This window comes from Amphiura filiformis, chromosome 5 (assembly GCF_039555335.1).
Source record: "Amphiura filiformis chromosome 5, Afil_fr2py, whole genome shotgun sequence".
Taxonomy (NCBI): Eukaryota; Metazoa; Echinodermata; class Ophiuroidea; order Amphilepidida; family Amphiuridae; genus Amphiura; species Amphiura filiformis.
In genome coordinates this window covers 45447241-45467897 of record NC_092632.1, presented here as the reverse complement: position 1 = coordinate 45467897, position 20657 = coordinate 45447241, and the positions used below count along the sequence as shown (strand labels likewise).

The 20657-nt window shown below is 41.4% G+C and overlaps 1 protein-coding gene across 1 annotated transcript in view; it reads left to right on the top strand.

Annotated features, from left to right (window-relative positions):
- Positions 1–20657, top strand: part of LOC140153214 (RNA-binding protein Nova-1-like) — a 138246-nt gene that overhangs the window by 87937 nt on the left and 29652 nt on the right.

Below are 20657 nucleotides of genomic sequence, written 5' to 3'. Positions count from 1 at the left end.
TACTGGATTAGCTATACTATTTAGTTAGGGTTTTGTGTTTCTATGACAACAACAGGTGGAATTGTTTGATGAGATTAAGACAAAAGGGTGAGGGTCATAGACTGATTGAAATAACAAAGTGGCATGAAACTAATGCAGAGGGCACACTCAACGTTGCACTTGTGGCAGATGAAAATCTTAGGGACATAATAAATTGATGAAATCTACATTAGTCTACTGTGGATCTTCACCTGTCTCATTATGATAATATATAGTGTCTGATCAACTGAACAAATTATAATAAGAAATGTATTTGGATTGTGGTGGTTATCTTCTGCATTTGCAAGTGTTTTTAATCATATCCAAGTGTTATTTTCATTATCAGCTGGGAATTTGTTGGGAGTGATTTTCAGGGTGTTCTGAAAGTAATTGTCTTCATCAAAATTGTAAGCTTTCTATTTCTCAGCAGATTAAAAGCGACTTGTGGAGAATGCATGGAGCTAATTAGTTCACAATTTCTGTTGGTACTTGTGCTCTGTCAAATTCCATCTATAAACACCTGCAGGACAGGATCTATTTGTGAAATTTCATTTTTCTTTCAGGGGCCCCGATTCAAACACAATCGGGATTCCCAGAGGCAAACTATTTTGTTACCTAAATATAACAATCATTTATGACAACCTGAATTTGAAAGTGGTATCAAAAATGAGCATGCCCAGTTATGCGCATTGTTGCATTAAAGTTCGGTTTAAGATTTAATATTAAAATTAAATTAAATTACTGTGTGAAAACATTTTGTTTTCAAATTGATTATCATGAACATTAATAGTATTAACCGAAGCATTTAGTTATATACTGCCATAATGAAACACATGAGCAACACTTCTGAATGGATTAGCGCAAGAGTCACATGTTTGCAAAATGAGCAGTCATGTCACAGAGCATTCATTTCACAGAGCAGGCATGTCACACAGTAAAATATTCCAATTCATGTCTTATATTAGAATATTAGCAGTACTTGTTCAGAAATTAGAAATGTGTAAAATTGGTCTTCCTCAAGTCTTTGATATCAATATTTTTGCTGGGCTTATTTCCACAATTATTATATCTTTAGGCTTGTTGGTACTTGTTCAGAAATTAGAAATGCGTAAAATTGGTCTTCCTCAAGTCTTTGATATCAATAATTTTACTGAGCTTATTTCCACAATTATTATATCTTTAGGCTTGTTGTATTTTGTATTGAAGCTTACTCATTTCCTCCTACACCTACAGAATAACATTGTTTATATGCTGTAAAGAGCATAGCATAAAAAGAATGATTACATTAATGATTGAGGAAAGTCAACAACAATACATAGGAAGTCAGGTACTACAATGTAGAATGGATCTCTCAAGGTCACCTTGCAAATCACCTGCTACCCATGGGGTCATTACTCCCATGTCAATGCAATGGGATGCTTGCTCATAGCCATTGATTTGAATATCATCAGATAATCATCAGATATCAGTATTTTCTTGGTATCCTGTTGATGGCATAAACTACCATTAAAGAAGAAGATAGGATAGCCTTTGGGGATTTAAATTGTATTCAGTGTTGTATTCAATTCCTTGCTTTATCTAAGGTAAATAAGAACAACATCGATGATATGTTTCAAAATGATCTCTAATATTCTTCTCTTATTTTTGTCATTCTTTTTGTCATTTTCTACAGGTACAACAGAAAGAGTAGCACTGATTACGGGTACAGTAGAAGCACTTAACAATGTGTGTACCTTCATCATAGAAAAGGTGAAAGAATCACCGCAACTAGCTGCCAAGACAGGTTCAGAAAGTATTCGCCACCTGAGCGAAAGCAAGACAGGTATTACTTCCTTCCTATTTACTACCAATCTTATACACCCAGGGCTAGTTTCAAACACCTGTGTAGAAGACTGTACTTGAAAGATAGCACCTTGATGCCCCTAGGTATTGCTATCAATACCCAGGTAACCAATAGGTGTATGATAGTACACTCATCTACGCAAATGCTTCAACTTCATGCAAGAAGGTGTGGAAGTCAATAGATTTCATATTCATATTACTTTAGTGGGTTTGTTTGGTTTTTTGTTTGTTTGTATACTAAATTTTGGTACTACAAGGTCAAGATGGTCAAGAACCACAATTTTGACATGCACGTGTATAATGTAGGTGCATATTCAACCTGCGTGTTCAACTTAGAAACCATGGAGCAACAGCAAATTAGTTACTGTTCTAATATTTCATTCATTAACTTCTGCCCAAAACCTGATATTTATGTTGTTTTACTGAAGCCATAGCTAAAACCTAGGTGCTTAGCAATTTATAGTTCTTGAAGATTATAACCAAGAGCAGCTATTGAGGCTCCAAACTTCTTGCATTTTGTTATTGATTTGGGTACTGGGCTGCGAATTAGTCACCCGATAGTGCGCATATTGTCGGCTATACGTCCCAGGATTTGCATCTAAAGTCGCCTTCGTTTTAAGTGTTTATACGTATAAATGATGCATGGGCACAAAGTGATAAAGGAGTCGGTTGCATTCAGACGTTGTAATGAACGTCTTGCACAAGGCATTAAAGTTTAATGGTTGGTAAAGGTGACCAGCATTACTTTCCACCCTTCCTCTTTAACAGGATGATATCAATAAATCACTTTGGATACAAAACTTGTCAATTATGCAATTGAGTTCCGTCAAACTAAAATCCCTCAAACCAAATCGTTTTGTGCACCTCGCACAAAAGATGGCATTGTTTTAAAGCTATGCTAAATTGATCAGGAATATGTATTATGATACTTTTCAACATATTTTATTTTCAATTAATAAGTGTTCCTACAATCTTTATAATAATCAGTATGACTGCAATCCAACAACCAATATTGATAACATTTTCCCAGTGTTATTTTGATAAGAGAGAACCTGATAGTTACATAGGCAAAGAGTAAAAGGACAATGTTTTTACACTCTTTAGTTTTACCGCAAATCATGCATGACGAGACAAGGTAGGAGGTGATTCTAACACATATTTCAGAGCTTGTGTATTATTCAAAGGTGAACAGCTTCAGTAAAAGTTGCAACAACACAGGTGCTATATTTGATGCATCTTCAGAACAGCCAAGGAATAACAATAGTACCAGGAGGAGTACGCTACTTGGGAAGAAACAAGCACCATGGGATGAATGCACATCGTATTGATGGAATGAACAAGACTTGATGTGGTGATTCACTTTCGAGTATGATGTGATTATAATGTGATCAAGCAAGATTGTTGTAAAGTCATTGTGAAATATGGACAACAAATATTGTTTGTATCATAATTTAGAGAATAAAAGTATTGTTTTGATATCCAGTTGTGTATCTGTCAGCTGATAGGACAAGGGAGATACCATTATTTTAAGTGGACCAACAAGGCGAAATGCTCAAAATGTTTGAATGAAAGGCGAGGAACTTATGTTAAAAGCAGAACTATTTATTGGCTAATGCTTGAAATTTATTGCATTGTGATCAGCACTGTCGTGTATTGCGCGCCAAAAATGTTAGCATGTTCCATTGTTGTGAGCGTCCGGCTGAAGACTTTTAAAAAGTAGTTACGGTCAAACTGTTTTCTAATTGTCTAATAAAACACGGCTGAAAAAATAAGCCAATCAGATTGCCAAGATTATTAATAGCTGTGTAAGAGTTCACAATAAATTATTGAAATGGAGACAATATTCTATTACTCACAAACAAACAATATATAAGGATGTTTTCCATTTCAACTTGTCTTCTGCAGAGCGTGCAACTGGATCAACTTTTAAAATAAATAAAAATTGATTTTTCTTGAAGAGATTTATATTACTTGAAAGCATCATGTTTGTTTTGCTCTTCAAAATTACAAATTTAATTCACCAGAAATTCAAAGTAACAGAAAAACAAACTTGAAATTTGTTTTGTATCTGAAGCTCCTTTTAAGTGCACGGTACGTCATAAGTTTGTCAGGCTTCTGATGGCGGGTCTCTTTTTCTGATGACGTACATTGATTGTACCGACATCAAAAACATCCATCGTACAACTAGAGATAAATTGTGCATGCATGTCGTAGGCAAATGAAATATTCTCAATGGTCGTAGGAGTAGAACTGTAGCATGTGGGTGAAGATTGAAGAAGTAGTAAACTTTGACAGCGATCTTTTAGTTTGATTGTATGTTGTCTGCTGTAGTTCTTTTACTGCTACTAGTGGGTAGTATGGATAATATTTGTGCACAGTTTGTAGCACAGACTACACACACACAATACACACTCCCACCCCCACCCACCACCTTCATGTATTATACTTGCATTACTATACCTGTAAATGTATTTTCTCACACGTGACCAGACTCCTTGAACATGGGTGTGTAGGGGTGGGTCTACCATGGTGAGCCCTGTCTGGGGGGTGGGGGCTGTTGGTTAACCCAAAAAAAGAATCAGTACAATTTTTACTATGGCTTCTGAAAACAAAAATCACTTGCGAACCGCACTGCCTGGGCAGGTTCTCAGACAACATTCGTTTTGGAGGCCATAGCATAAAAGGGATCTATGTAGCAATGCTAGGTCTTGTGTGTGTAATGGTAGACCCGAGTCTAGAAGTGCGAACAGAGCCTAGAAATTATACCAACAACTTGTAGCGAATGTCCTAATTTCGCAGATGATCTTTCATCTTTATAATGCATTGTCTGAATGCATAATCTTTGCACCGCTTTTATGTGCACCCTGAAGTATTCTTTACAGCAACAATGTGCACTTATCATTGCAGCTGAAATTAGTTCAGGGAAAGAGGTGACAGAGTTGATTAGTGGACGCCGGATCGGTAAGTACATCATTGTGAGATGTATTCTGTTGCTTAGTAATGGGAGGTATGAGCTGTATAGCGATACTTTAGGATGTAATCCTCGTTGAATTATTAAACATGAATGCAATAAATGTGTTATGGCGAGAATAATAATCAGGCGGGATTATACACAAGTTAAAAACGGCAGAGCTTGTAAGAATGCGAGACGGATATTTTTGTCGGCGCGCACGTAGCAGAGTATTTGTCGTAAGTGTTTCATGTATCATGTGTAATCACAGAGCGAAAACAGGGTCCTAGATTGATGGTTTTCATGTGAAATGTTAGAGGTTGATCACACAGATGTAGGTCAGGTTGTAGTGTAGATGGGTTGAGATGGTACCATGTAGGAGACGGGATATTTGGAAAGAGGAAAACATGGTGCAGTAGTTTAGTTAAGTTGTCAAGTCTATGACGCCAAGATGCGACTACTTTGGATGCCTACTAATAAGCACGTCTTTAGGTTTGGATTGAAACGAAACATGTGATAATATGGGATACTTGTATCTTGTCAGGGGAGGAGCAGGGAGGGGTTTCGTCAGTTGGAATGCATTTTGAATATCGATTAAGGGTTCTTAGTTCAAACCCAGAGTTCAAACCATGTACAATTGTATGGTAGACTACTAGTAATTAACCCATATCTGCCAGTCAGGACCTGTTTAGTGCTCAGGGTTAAGTCAGTTCATGCGAAAATGAGCAAGAAAATGCCAGGATATTCCAGAATAATTTCAGAAAATCCTGAAATTTCTGGAAAATCCCTGCAATAATTCGGACAGAATAAGTTTGAATAAAAAAGCTTGTATAATCCTTGGACTCTTAGTTCTGGCTTTAAAATCCCTGCGGTAATTCGGACAGATTAAGCTTGAATAAGCTGGAATAATTACTTTCAGAAAGCTTGGATAAACTTGGGACTCTAGTTCTGGTTTATTTTGGACATAATAAGCTCAAATAAACTGGAATAATTACTGTCAGAAAAAGCTTGGATAACCTTTGACTCTTTATTTCTGGCTTTTCCTGGAAAATGCTGGAATTCTGGTACATCTGAAATTATCTTGGATTAGCTTTAACTCCTAATCCTGGATTTTTCTGGAAAGAGCTAGAAATTTTAGCTAAAGCAAAGGCGATAAATTTCAGCCCAGAAAAGCTGGAAATAACTAGGAAAAGGTTGGCAGTTCTATTTTTTTCTGGCTTTCCCTGCTTTTTATCTCATAAAGCCAAATTATCCTAGGTTTAAAATGAGCCTCGATTGCAGAATTTGAATAAAGGTTAAATCATACTACACCATAATTGCTTTGCGGTGCATGACTTGCTCTGTTGTGGCTTTTTCTAAAAGATGCAGACCGTGCACATATAAGAACTAATGGAGTGAAGAAGATGACTGACTTGCTTTAGGAATATGAATAGGTTGATTGTGTTTGAATTACAGATATGATAATGGCTTGAGATTTATGATTTCTCCCATCTTCAGTTATTATTTATGTGCTGATTTATTTAGATGAAAAGTATCAGTACTATAAACAGATTTAATTGTTGACCATTCAAGCATATATAGTTGGCTATACTTAAATTGCAGAAGAAGACTGCAATTGCAAATGATTTTAAAAATTGGCAATACAAGGGAATTAAACATCATCAATGAATGGTGCTCAGTCATCCCAACTGCTGAATTATATACCCAAGATTTGGACGTTTGGCCATATTTGAATGAAATGATGATAATAATGCCATCATTATCAGCCTGTTTATGTATACACTTTTTTAGGCTTTTAGTCTTTTCTGCAAATTCCAGTTTAAAATGGCAGTGTAATATACAGGCTATTACAAAGTAATTAGCTCTGGTACATGCCATTACCTTTCCAAAGGCACCCCAGTCATGTTGAAGTTTATCTCTTACCTTTCCAAAGGCACTCCAGTCATGTTGAAGTTTATCTCGTTTATATACATGTACATGTAGTGTCTCATTTTGCTATCTAAAGGTTATAGTTAGGCTTAGAGAAAAGCACAATTTTTGACCAAAATGCACGACTGCCAACAATTTGCCACTATTGGGTAGTAATGTGTCACATTTGTAACAAGTTGGTTTGAATGACTTTGGGACATCAAATACAAAATATTATCATTACTATTAAGTCGCATTTTTTCTGATATTTAAAAGACATTAATAGATGACTCATCCCAGCTTAAAATTATATAGGTCAAAAAATATTTTGCAGAATTTGATTTCATACTCCAAGCACTGCATGCAGGAGGAGAAGAAGAGAGAAAAACTGTTTGTGCTTTCAGTATCATAAAAAGCTATAACCATGATAACCTAGATATGAAATGGAAATGAAATTGATCTTCTATATGATTTACTGTTTCTTTGAATTGTCAGTATTTTAAATAACACAGTTTGTCTTGTAATATTTTGCTTGAATTCATCCGAACAAACTGTGTCATAGAATACCAAGATGATTTCATTGTGGAAAAGGAGATGACAGATAGAGCTATACACAACATGCATTTTGGTTATGCGATGCACACAAGATGGTACCGTGATGTGATATTATTAGTCAGACTTGTTGCTGCCACCACTTAAGTGGAAAATATTACAACAGTGTGTCGGATATTTAACAAGATGGCAATACTAGTCATTAGATTTGAATTATTTCAAAGAACAATACTAGAATCAAACATGACAGTCGTAAAATTGAAAGTACATGACGGAGAAGCTCAGCTCATACTTATTCAAATAATGATCTATACATGTACATGTTTTGTTTTAACTGAATTCTCCTCAGGATGTGATTTGCTGCAGTAGCAAAGATAGATAAAAATTTGTCAGTTCTACGTAGCCATTTTGCTGCTTGACAAATGCAGAGATAGCAGAGTAGTAGAGGAACTTGTATCTGATACTTCAAGTGTACCTCAAGGCAATGTGTCAAACAAGAAAAGAAAATTGGTCAAATTGTAGGAATTGGTCTCAAGTGTGTTCTGGTTTCAGTCTTGAGATGTGAAATCAAAATTGGAAAGATATTGTGCCGAAACCTGATATAATAATGATCATCCGGAATGCTGTTCTGTATGAAATGTATTGGTTCTGTATGAAATGTATTTGTAATATTGCTATCTTGGTCTGTGTAAGCACGCATACACTAATTTTCAGTAGGCTTTGGGATAAAATACAATTGTATAGGCCCTACAGCTTCATAGATAGCCTTGCCTTGTACATAATTATGTATTTTGTTTCAAAATCATTAATCAAAGTCAAAATTGTACCTTAATCATGTAAATGTCTACAGTACAAATCACACAAGGAGTATGGAGGCTTTTCTTATCCATGGTTACAGATCTGAAGGAATTCAATGAGAATCGGACAATAGCCTTACAAGAATTGTAACCTTGCTGTTCACAAAATAACTTGTTGTGTATAGAGACTTAAATAGGTTAGCTTAAATTAGGGCAAGATCAGATTGGTATTAACCTTAACTAACTGACTTAATGGAATGGAATCCCGACTGAAAATGACTATCCTCTAAACGGGGATACAGCTTTTCTATGCTATTGTTGTTCAGACAAAAAAAAGAGGTCAAATTGGTTTCCCACAAGATTGAGGTCACTTTCAGTTCAACCATGAAGCAGTTGTAAAGGTGTGTGATTATTACAAGTATGCTACAATACAAGTGTAGGTATTATCACTTTCATGCACTGATATCAAGCTGGCTTTCTAAGACTACTGATACTCAGATATTGATACTGACAGGTAAATGAATGCAAGGATCCCATTTGCATCTTCTTCACTCCTGTGCTGCTTTTGAAAATAAACGGAAAGAAGTTACCAACATCCAGTACTATTGCAAGTTTAAGCCTATGGCATACTTGATTTAAAATATGCAAATGTGTAGTTACTGGCAACCGAATAGGTTGTGTCATCATTCATCAGGATTGTATGAAACCTTTCAGCTCCATCCTCCTTGATACCTATAAAATCATCCTTTGCCGTTCATCATCAAAATTTATAGTTCAGAGATTTACAGTGCATGTTCATACCCAATAAATCTCTTCAACATTGTTGGGAAAAGAGCCTACATATGAAAAGAAAGAATTAAAATGTAGAAGCCCATAATTAACAATTTTAATGAAACTGAAAGTGTTCATACATGTAAAGTCTGAAATAGTAAGTTTGGTATGCATTCATGAGCTGAAATTTGCCTATTTTGACATAAAATGTCTACATGTTTATTTTGTTCTCCCAGATAGCTTTTGACTCTCAGGTGAAGAGGTCACTTCAGTCTTTTCATTCCAATAGTGGGTATAACATAAATATTTGGAAGGATAGCAAACATCCTGCCACAGAAAAGGCAGGGCAAACTTAGTGTGCACTCACTTTTATTACACTGTACAAATTGTTTGTGATCTTTTAGGAATAATATGTAAGCTCATAAAAGGTAGATTTGTTTCTTTGTTAGAACTTCAAATGTAGGGATGTGTTTGCTATTTTGTTGTGTGGAGATGTTTGCTATTTTCTGTGTGCTGTTGACGTGGCAAGTTTATTACTAGAGTATGCGTGATATTAAGTGCTGTGAAAATCGGGTTGAATATCTATCTTCTATAATAAATTACTGACGGGTGATTGTTAGTAAAAATTAGAAAGACAAAATGTATTTTGCAAACCGTTTGACAATTTTGTTTTAATTTCAATTTGTTTGCATTATCTTTGAGATATTTTATTACATTAACATCCTGCCTAGTATGTTAATATGATATTATTAATAAAGCCTTGATCAGTCTTATTGCTCATGCAATTTTGGAACAAAGCATGTTGATACATTCAAATATGAAAGTCTTGTGTTTTGTAGACAAAGTCTTACCAATATTTCAAATGAAAATTTAAATGAAAAAAAATCAAGTCATAGATATATTTGAAATAAAACTAAATGTTTCCATGAACATTTACTTCATGTGAAGGAGGCTGCAGCAAATCACATTAGAATCATTTTTTCTTCCAATTATCTAAAGGCCATCAGTGTTTTGCCTGATGTCAATGCATAAGCTTATCAAACTGCCAGTCTCCCAGTATATGTGGTATACCACAACCTCACCTCCAAATGACAGATGTTATTATCTTCTGCACATCTATTTCTACAGTGATCAGTAATTAGAATAGAATCCATCTCATTTTGGAGTGTAGTAAATCCCAAATCTACATCAGATGGTTTTTCATTCAAGTGTATGCTTGCTGCATGGATTGATTCTGAGGATTGATTTTCTATATTTTCCCTATCCAACAAGTTGAACTGTAGGACTGAATTCATTTGTGAATGTTCAAAGTTAAGAATTAAAATTGTATGTGAAAGATATTAAGGATAATTAGCATGACTAATTGACTGTACAAGTATATTTCAAATCCTTATATGATATAATATTTTGCAGTAGGCTATCAGAGTGTTCAGTATTCTTTAGATATAAATATTTTTGTATTTATTAAAAGGAATGTGTAGACATACTGCTTAAAATTGTCTTCATTTTAATATTGTTGAGCCTCTTTTAAAAATGGTTTTATACCTCTGATTTACAGGATGAATTCATAACCAGGGACTGTCTTTTGAGGAGAGCGAGAGCAATTGCTCTCCTTAAATCAGTGATTTTAGCTCTTTAGTTTTACAGTCTCTCCTTACATTCTATTGTAAATGTTCTAAACAACTCTCCTTGAAGGCTCCAGAAGAGCTATTTAATGCTCTCCTGCAAATTCTAAAAGATGGTCCCTGCATAATATGTTCACTTTGTTGCAACAGTCGGATAAAATAAGAGTTACTTTGAATTCAAGGCAACATTTTGAAGTAGTAGATCATTTGTCTTACTGCCCGACTTTCAAATACTTGCATGTAAAGATGGGCTAATTTGGAGCCAGACGACTGTCCATATTTCCTCATGAGAGACGGGGCTTCAGCGAAATTCTACTTTCAAGAGTGGAAAGCATTTACTCAAATTTACTTGATGCTTAACGGGGGAAAATAAGAAGAAGATAAAGAAGACTGGGCCAACATGATCAACGAGTATCATATACATTAGCAGTCTTGATGATGTTTGCTCAAATACGTCAGGTCTTCAGGCCGCTGCTGATGCTGGCGCCAGCATCGCAAATATTCATATTTTATCTATCAATGGTAACCACAAGATGCATGTTTTTGGACTAACGCAGATATTAATTTGCCCGTATTTTTAGTTCATATTATAATGGTGAATACGATGAACTTTAAGACACTGCAACAAGGTGGTAATCTCATATTTAAAAAAAAGCATAATATATTATTTCAAATTGCGATGTCAATAGATTTAGGAGAAAAAATTATTATTTTATAAATTTTAAAGGAAATTATAACCTTGTAAAGCAATATTTTTCTGCTTTAGTTGCCATGGTTTTCAAAGAAGAAAAATTGAGTGGAGCGAATTGGAGAGAAAGTAATACATATCTATCTATTAATTCTCAAGGTATTCACTTCAGATTATCAAATTAAGGCATAGGATTTTGTATGCTGATGACAAATAAAGTATACTGATATGAAATTATTTTATTTATTTCTCTAGTGCACAAGGCATTTATTTTTCTCAAACTATAAAGTAGGTTTCAAAGGTGTGCTAGTAAATTGCATAAAATTTATAGTGCATTTTAAAATTTGAATAATAAAGTTTTTCACCACTATTAATGTTAGTGAAAAAATTTGCTGAATAGAAATTGACAATAGTGGTTTGTTAAAGAATGTGGGTGTGTGAAAAGAGACCTTTAAAAGGAAGGGTTCATGACTTTGGTTGGTTCAGCTACAACAAGAGTTGTCATCAGATTTTTCAATGAAAGCCATTGATGAACTAAATATTATGTAGCGAGTGTACACATAATGATTCTGTTTTCCCGGTCTAATTATGTGAAATCGATCACAGTTTCCAAGATATTGGATGACAATTAATACCGCGTACAGTTTTCATCAGCGAGTCGAATTGTGCATGTGAGCACATGAATGTATTATACATGTAATGGAATAATGTTGTGGATATGTTTACATGGAGAAAGTATTATTACTGACTAACTTAATCAAGTATTTAAAGGAAAGTGGTATGACTACTGCAAATGTACATTCATCAGAGAGATGAATTTGGATTGTTTGAAGAAGCGATACATCAAAGTGGTCTCTCCTCCCTTGGCTTACTCATCTGCAGGTCAGTTCAAGGTGCGGGACTTTGATATATTGCCATAATCAAGATTGATTCCACCCTATAATTAATGAGCATAATATTGAGTCAAGTTAAGGTGCTCTTTTATCTAAGGCTGGAAAAGAATTGTCGCATAATATGTGTGTTTGTTTTTTGTGTGGGTACTAAATTGTAATAGATTTTTAGCTTTGCAGCATGATAACCCAAATACCGACTACATATTTCTCGAATCAAACCGCTCGTGAAATTGCAAATGAAAAAAACAAGCTTTAGAATGGAGTTGTTTTACATGTATACAGTAATTTCCTGTGATGTCTTGCGTTGTGTTTGCACGTTCTCCATCTTGCTCAGTTTACGTGGAGACAACTTTGATTTTAATTTGCTCTGCTCATTTATATTCAAATGTGCTATTTGATATTGCAGCTCAGCGTACAGCAAAATTGTGTGTTTAAAATGCGTGGTCACTATCGATTGAGGTAGTCCGGGGGATTGTTTCACCTTACGTCAAATCATTGCGTGGCTGCAATATCATATCCACCTGCTTAACGAGAGAGTACCCAGCCAGCGTAGATTTCTTACCAGTTGAAATTACAAGTTAGGACACAATTTAAATTTAAATGATTGATACTAGAGTTAACATGGTTTGTTGGTTGATTTTCATTTTATATTCAGAATAACAATGGTAATTGCTTTTTGGTACTTCCTAGTTCCTTAATTACCTGGCCAACCGCTGTTTGGAATGAAAACATGGTTAATTCAAAAGCTGTCTGCCAAATTTGATGAAAAGAATAAAGTAGTGATGTGGTTGTTTTTAAAATTACAACAGATAGTAGAATAGTTCATCACTCGCTATTCGTAATCTTTTGCAAGGGTGTTTTTTTAGTGTTAACCCTCATGTACTTACAATCCTGCGACATTAAACATGCGCATAGGACCTTGTGCAAAATAATACGTGCTGTATGATTAGCAGTGCGCTTAATTTGTAAGTTAATGAAATCTGCAAAACATAATGAAGCAATGTGTCAAGAGTCGTAACATGGACCTTGTTGTGAGATAAGTGTCCACCCACATATTAATGTTGACAGGTTCAGACTAGACTGGAAAAGATTCTTTAGTTTGTGTGTGTGTGGGTGCATTCTCCTTTTGGAGGACTCCAACAATGTTCAACATGATACTCCGATGGAAAAACCATTGGCAAAATGTCATCTCCAATGACATTGATTCCAAGGTCAAGTGAGGATTTGGTTTGAAAACACCACAATATACAAAATGTTCATAATTTGAAGTCCTAGGAAAGCGGTATGTGAGAGCATGCTGGACATAAGCATTTGCTTTTCAGAAGTGTCCATAATTATGATTTTCTGTGCCAAATGGTAAGAGAATTTTGCATAAAATGTTTCTGAAGGAAGTAAAATATGAAATGTCTTTCAAAACCTTTACACCTTAGCTGCCTGGTCGGTCGGTACTAATGTAGCCAGCACTGCTGTTATTGTAAGGCTGCAGCTACTTGTTGCTAGAAATGAAAATAGCAGTCAACATACCTTTCATCATGGGACTCTTTTTGTTGTTTAGATGGCTTCCTCCAAATTAGACTACCCATTAATTGACTGACTACTGCAGAATAAAGGTCGGGGAATTGTGCTAGCTATATACATGTACACTAGAGCCAGGGAGGGCCCATGGCAAGGGAAATTCAATAATAAACATAACAGGCAATGGGAATGATAAATAACCCTACACAGGATACCATTCACAGTATGACTGACAACTATTGTTTCGCAGGAAAACTGCAATACCTCATTTTATTGCCTAAATTCTATGAACAAAAGAGACAGTTATCAACATATCTAGGGCGTAATCAAGATTTCAAATTATGTGGCGGCGGAATGTGATAGTTGGCTTCAACCTGCAAATTGTTTTTAGGATTTGAAACATTTATAGCAGGGAAATGCAAGTAAGGAAAATTGATCTTCTTCCGAAAATAACTCTCTAACCTTTCTTATGCCAGTTTGCTCAACTGTGGCGCAAATACGATCCACCGTGCTGTATTATAGGCCGAGAGCAGTGTACATGCATCTGTGTTTGACAGGAATAAAATGCAAGACAAACTGCTTTCTTAAGGTGGATGGTTGGCTATGATGCTAGCTTGCTGTGGGCTAAAGGTACACTACATCAGTTTGAGGCATCAGGCTACGTCAGTGGCGGATCCAGAGCAGTCAGAGGGGGGCCCAATTTTTGAAAAAGAAATGTAAGTAATGGCGGCGAAGCGGCCATCCCGGAGCACTTGCGCGGCGTAGGGGGGTGTCTGAGGGGGGATGTGCCCCCCTCAGAAGTTAGAAACTTTTGGAAAATGTAGAGCCATTTGAAGCCATTTGGTGGACCATTTTGTCACTATTATTGTGTAAAATTTTGGTTTGAAAAAGCCTAAAATTTGAGAAAAACAGCCCAATTGAAGCCATTAGTGTGGACAAGTTTTGACTTTTATTGTGTGAATTATTGCTTTATAATTATGTACCAATAAAGTTGCGCACGCAGGGGGTGTGTGGGGGATGTTCCCCCTCAGAAGTGAGAAAATTGTGTAAAATGAAGGCCTATTGAAGCCATTTGGTGGACTATTTTGCACTATTTATTGTGTAAAATTTTATGTTTCAAAAGGCCGAAAATTTGCGAAATGAAGGCCCAATTGAAGCCATTCGTGGACAAGTTTTAACCTTTATAAATAAATTACCCTATATTGCTTTAGATGTAAACATAAAGTTGCGCACATAGGGGGGTGTCTGAGGGGGGATATGCCCCCCTCAGAAGTGAGAGACTCAGTACACCGGTCGATCTTACCGTTTCCGATGTTGATTAAGATACTTCTTGCATCGATCCCGAGATGCGGAAAAAACCAATAGTCATTTTGTCCCACATAAATGAATAAATAACAAAAAAACCCGATCCCCCGGTGGACTCACCAAAAGGTGACGTCACACCATATGATAAATCCTTATCCTCCTTGGTCTCCGACTGACACAGACGTGCCTATCGATTGTTCATAGCACTGTGTATCAATTTCTCGACCAGGGCGAGATATACGGTTGTAGTTTCACACCTTAGGTAAAACCAAACCGGTATTGTTCGGCTGAGGATAGTTTTGACGGCATTTTCTGGCGAAAAAGTGACAAAAAGCGATCCAAAACTTAGCTACATATCGTGCCTCCGTTTGTATCACGGGACACACGAGCAATTCAAAATGGCCGCTCGTTGCGCCATTCATTTTTGTTTCCCACGTAAAACAACCATTGCAGCCTGTAAGTTACAATAGATGTTTGTACATACACATTGTACGGTAGGTAATTGTTGCTATGTTAGGGTGATTACTCTATCGTTATGTCTTCATTACCGTCCAATAAAGGCGAGTTAATCAGATATTCATACGGTGGGGATTGGTAGGGACCGTCTGACATTTTAGTAATAAAGTTAGCCAGTCCTTACTTTACCACTAACGTTAGCGACCAGCCTCCGTGCTCAGGTTTGCTTACTGGGCTTGAGTCGCGTGTTGGGGGGGTAGTGCCCCCTCCTTTTTCTCCTCGCGCCACGGCCCTGTCGGGCTTGCCCTTCCCTGGTGACGGAGCGGGACCCACACCGCTCTGTTTCACCCACAGGAGTGCTCACGATCTTCTAGATGTCTTTCTTTTGCTTAGGACTCTCGAGTTCCAGCTTGACGATTGGGATAGGCTCCGTCACCGCCACAAGACGAAGAAGAAATCCACCAAGGGCACTGGTAAGGTCGATCACGGTGGATTCTGCTGTGACAGCCCCTATGGGTCATGGCAGGTCTGCTTAAGGGGCTCCGGTCCCCGGACAAGCAGGCGGTTCCTTCGGGACTGCTAAGCGTCCAAAGGCTCAGCAGCCAGCGAAAGCACTGACTATACGTCGGAGCAAAGTAGCAGGCAGCAGAGCGGTAACCACCAGCGAAAACCCTAGCGGGTTTTGCAGCAGGAGGATACCAGTCGATACGGTAGATTCTGCTGTGACAGCCCCTATGGGTCATGGCAGGTCTGCTTAAGGGGCTCCGGTCCCGGACAAGCAGGCGGTTCCTTCGGGACTGCTAAGCGCGTCCAAAGGCTCAGCAGCCAGCGAAAGCACTGACTATACGTCGGAGCAAAGTAGCAGGCAGCAGAGCGGTAACCACCAGCGAAAACCCTAGCGGGTTTTGTAGCAGGAGGATACCAGTCCTCTAGCGAAAATCCTCACGGGTTTTTAGCAGGAGGACACCCGTCTGTTGCAGGCATATCTACGGGCTCAAACAGCCACAGTAGTAGCCAGCGACGGGCAGCATGCAAGGGTACCCGGGCTTGCCTGGGTTGAACCCTAGCATGCATGGGTTCAACAGAGACGATACCGCGGCTAACGCTGTGGGTGTAGTCTTAGCAGAACCAACTGGGGTTGTCACACGGCAGCGTTCCATGGCGGGACCGCCGAGTGATACCCTGGGCCCTAGAATAGCTGCTGGCTGTCCACAGGGACTGGCTGGCGATTATTCAGGGGTTGGGCTCATGCAGTCTCTCACGGGACAGCGACCCAGGTGCATTCGTGGCAGCTACAAAGACGAGCCACGGCTTGACTTCAGTGGTAGCCGCTATGCACCCGCCCATAGCTGCCGTGAGTGGTCCGCCACACACAGCGACCTTGGGCGAAGCTCTAGAGGGTACAGTAAGTAGCTTGAACAGCCTAGCTGATCAACAACCCACTTATGTCCTCGAGAGCCAGCGGGCGTGGGTGATCCATTACCGTCAATGGGTCAATTACCCTCTCTTGATCGATCACTGTCAAATCAACAGGGCATAGCTCCATTGATTGGCGCTGCCTATTCAGGTGGCGAGGTGATTGATCGGGGTATCTGCAGCTCAGCTACCCGTGGTACTAGGCAAGCTCCCTCTAGCCAAGGGACAGCCGGTATAGCGGGGTACCCATACACACGGCTTGATCCCCTTGCGGGGAACGCAGTGAGGCATGGGTACAGTGGTACACAGCCGGGAGCCCTCACGGGCACCTACGCTGGAACCACGCATACAGCGGTACACAACCGGGAACCCTCACGGTACCCATGCTAGTACCAGCGCCGGTACCACGCCAGCACACAGCTTGATCCCCAAACAGGGAGCGCAGTGTGGCGAGGGTACAGCGGTCCACAGTTGGGAACCCTCACGGGTACCACGCTGATACCGCACCGGTACGCAGCACCGCCTTAGTCACCACAGTCTCTGTGGCAACAAGGGGAGGCGGTGCTGGTACTGCAGTACCATGGGGTTACCCTGGTGGCGGATCCTTTCAGGGTCAGCTGCCGGCTGGGTATGCCCGTGGTACCCGCCGCAGGGTGTTTCTTCCACGGCCTAGCACCGTGGCAAGTGTCGCCAGCGATGGCCACGCAGTACCAACATCAGCTGTTGACCAGGCCAGCCGGCATGGGGCTAACCCAGATCTTGATCAGGGTAGGCCCGTGCTGCTAAGCGCTAGGACGACGGCTGCGAGAGCATGCGGACCCAGTGGTGCCATGGCGGATACCTCAGGGTCTTGCGGGAGTACTCCCTCTTCTGCTGGCAGGTAGTCGGCGAGCCACACAGTGGTTATGCCTTCTTACCGCTTTCAGATGCCGATCCTCAGTTACCGTCATCATCGGAGCATGATCACGGATACTGTGGGCGAGGGAAAGGAGTCGGAAGCTGAGTCCGGTAGTGACATCACTACAATCTCCTTCCCCGCCCCCCGAGGGGAGCAACAGCACTGATCTTCCTCCGGACACCCCCTAGGGGGAGTCCATGGAGGAGGACCAGGGGATCCTTTCAGTAGGATGCTCAGCTGCTGCTTCCTCACAGGGGACGCCTGCACTCTCATTCCCGGCAAACCTCACGGGTAGATATCGTGGGGCTGTCGAGCTCAGTAGAGCTATGGCGCCGCGTGCTTGCACGCTTCCTCTGCGATGTACAGCGGGAGGACCACGGGACCTACCTGAGGGGATCCGAGAGGGACCCAGATGTCGTCAAGCGTATCACGCTCAGACAACATCTGAGCTCTTCCATGAGGTGAGCCTATTAGCGGTGCTAACAGCTAGCCTCGAGAGCTCCATGGGCCTAGCCCATAGGGTGTCCACTCAGCGCGGGGGAGGGCCTGCCACTCCAATCGCTCAAGCGATGGAAAGGCAGGGTCCTACTTCTATTTGGATGCTTCTGCGATACGGTGGAGGACCGTGCAAAGAAGCTACCAACGGGAGCACTCTGAAGAGGTCGGAAACTGCCCTTACCATGGGTAGGAGCTCCGACTTCAGCAGGCCGTGCACCACCAACAGTACCCGAGCCCACTACCTATGCAGCACCCATTTCTGGGAGGCGCAAGGGTAGCACAGGAACAGCTGGCAAGCCCGAAGAAGAGCAAGCGCTCTTCCAAGGGAAGCTAGGCAGAGCATTCCTGGGGGCTCAGCGGGTTTTCCACAGGGGATCTCCCAGTGGGCGACCGCTTATAGCTTTCACCCAGAGGTGGGAAACCATCTCTTTGGCGCCTGGGTATGGTCAGTGGTGAGTGGGGGTTACAGACTGGCAACCCAGTCTCCCCACATTCGTCTGCACATTTCAGAGGTCCACAGTAGTGCCGTCAGGCGGCCCCCAGCGTCGGGCACTACTGACAGGGATCACACAGCTTCTCACGGGCGGGCGATTGTCCCGGTCTACCCCCGTTCTCGGGTGATCTTGGAGCCATTGGCTCCAAGGAAGACCGGCGGCACGGGAGCCCCATCCGGAACCGCAGGCTGTTGAACACGTTCTTCAGGCCCAAGAGGTTCAGAATGGGGACTCTCGCCTCGGTGCTAGCCTGCCCCATCAGGGGCATGGGAACAACATCGCTAGATCTCTCGGACGCCTATCTGCATATGCCAATCGCCTCTCAAGATCGGAGGCATCTGCGCTTCTAGGTACAGGATCAAAATTACCAGTTTTGATACGGCCATCCGCCTGTCCATCTCTCCCAGGGTGTTTAACACTCTTGGTCAGAGCGGTGGCAGCGCACCTGAAGCACAGGGGTGTCAACATCAGTTGCTACCTGGACGTTTGGCTCATATCTGGACGCACTCCACTGAAGACTACGGGTCTCATGGGGTTGATAGTCCGTAGGGTGCGGGACCCTGGATTTTTGATCAGCTCAAAAAGTCCAGCGTGGTCCCGACTTGAACACCACTATTTGTAGGGGCCCAGATCACCCTCACGGAGGGGTTCGCGGTGCTCTCACCCGAGCGGGTGGCGAACATGGTGCGGTGTGCCTGGCTCTTGGCCGAGTCTCGGGCAAAACCCGCTGTGGCATGGATGAAGGTGGTAGGCCTAATGGCCAGTATGGTAGACCTCGTACTGTACTGCCGTTTCTACGTTAGGCTTACCCAACTACACCTTCTAGCCTGCTTGCAGGCCCAGTCGTCACCAATATCCCTCGCGGTTCCGTTGTCGGAGATCGCGAGAGGAACTCTGGTGGTGGACCCATCAGCCCAATTTGACCCAGGGTGTCAGGTTTCCTGCACCCCGGTATGTCACGTAGTGGCGACCATAGCGTCAAAAGCGGGGCTGGGGGTCCACATCCGGAGACTCCGTCTCGGGCCTATGGGGGCCATAGAGACAGAGTTTCACATCAACCTCCCTCGCTTACGAGGAGGTGATCGTGGAATCACATACCGTTGTCCTGACGGATAACACAACCGTGGTAGCCTACCCCAACAGACAAGGGGACTCCGGGCCACCACGATTGAGCCTGCATGCACGACACCTGATAGGGTGGTGCAAGTTCAGGCAGATTACGATGAAAGCGATACACATCGCGGGCGGCACCAGCATCCTCGCGCACAATCTGTCACGAGGAAGGGTGTCGGGACCAGCAGAATGGTCCCTTGCTCCGCAGGTCGCCCAGACGATCTTCAAGGGGATGTACCACCCCTCGAAAGATCGGTTCGCATCTCATCGCAATCATCCACTGCCGGTGTACTGCTCAAGGGTCGCGGACCCCCAAGCATTCACCGTGGACGCTCTGTCCATAGACTGGGGAGGGATGACAGCTTATGCAGTCCCTCCGATCTCACTACTCATGAGGGTGGTGGCCAAGATCGGGTGGGAAGACTGCATTGTCATTCTGCTAGCGGCAAGGCCGCTGGCACTCCCAGTACCAGATCTACTCCGGATGCCCGGAGCGGAGGTACCAGTCTATCACTAGAGCACCTGCAGTTAGCTGCATGGCCCTTACCAGGAACACGCAGCGGAGGATACTTTTCATCAGAAACTGTTTTTCTCATCGCCGGGGCTAGAGCGGAAGTCTACCCTCCGCACGTATAGCCAGAGTCTGGCTCCATACTACGCTTGGTGCAATGAGACAAATAGCTCTCCCGCTAGAGCCTCTGTGCTGCTAGTTCCGGAGTTTCTGACAGAAAAGTTCCAAGCAAGACTTCAGCGGGCCACTGGGGCCAGCTATAAGTCAGCTGTCCTCTCCATTCACCGAGGTTTCGAGGCGGTCGACTATCATAGCCGATGGTTACCTTATTAGTCTACGCCTCGACGGTATGTTCAGCAGTGTCTACCAAAAAGGAAAGTGATCCGCCTGAGTGATCCCAACACGGT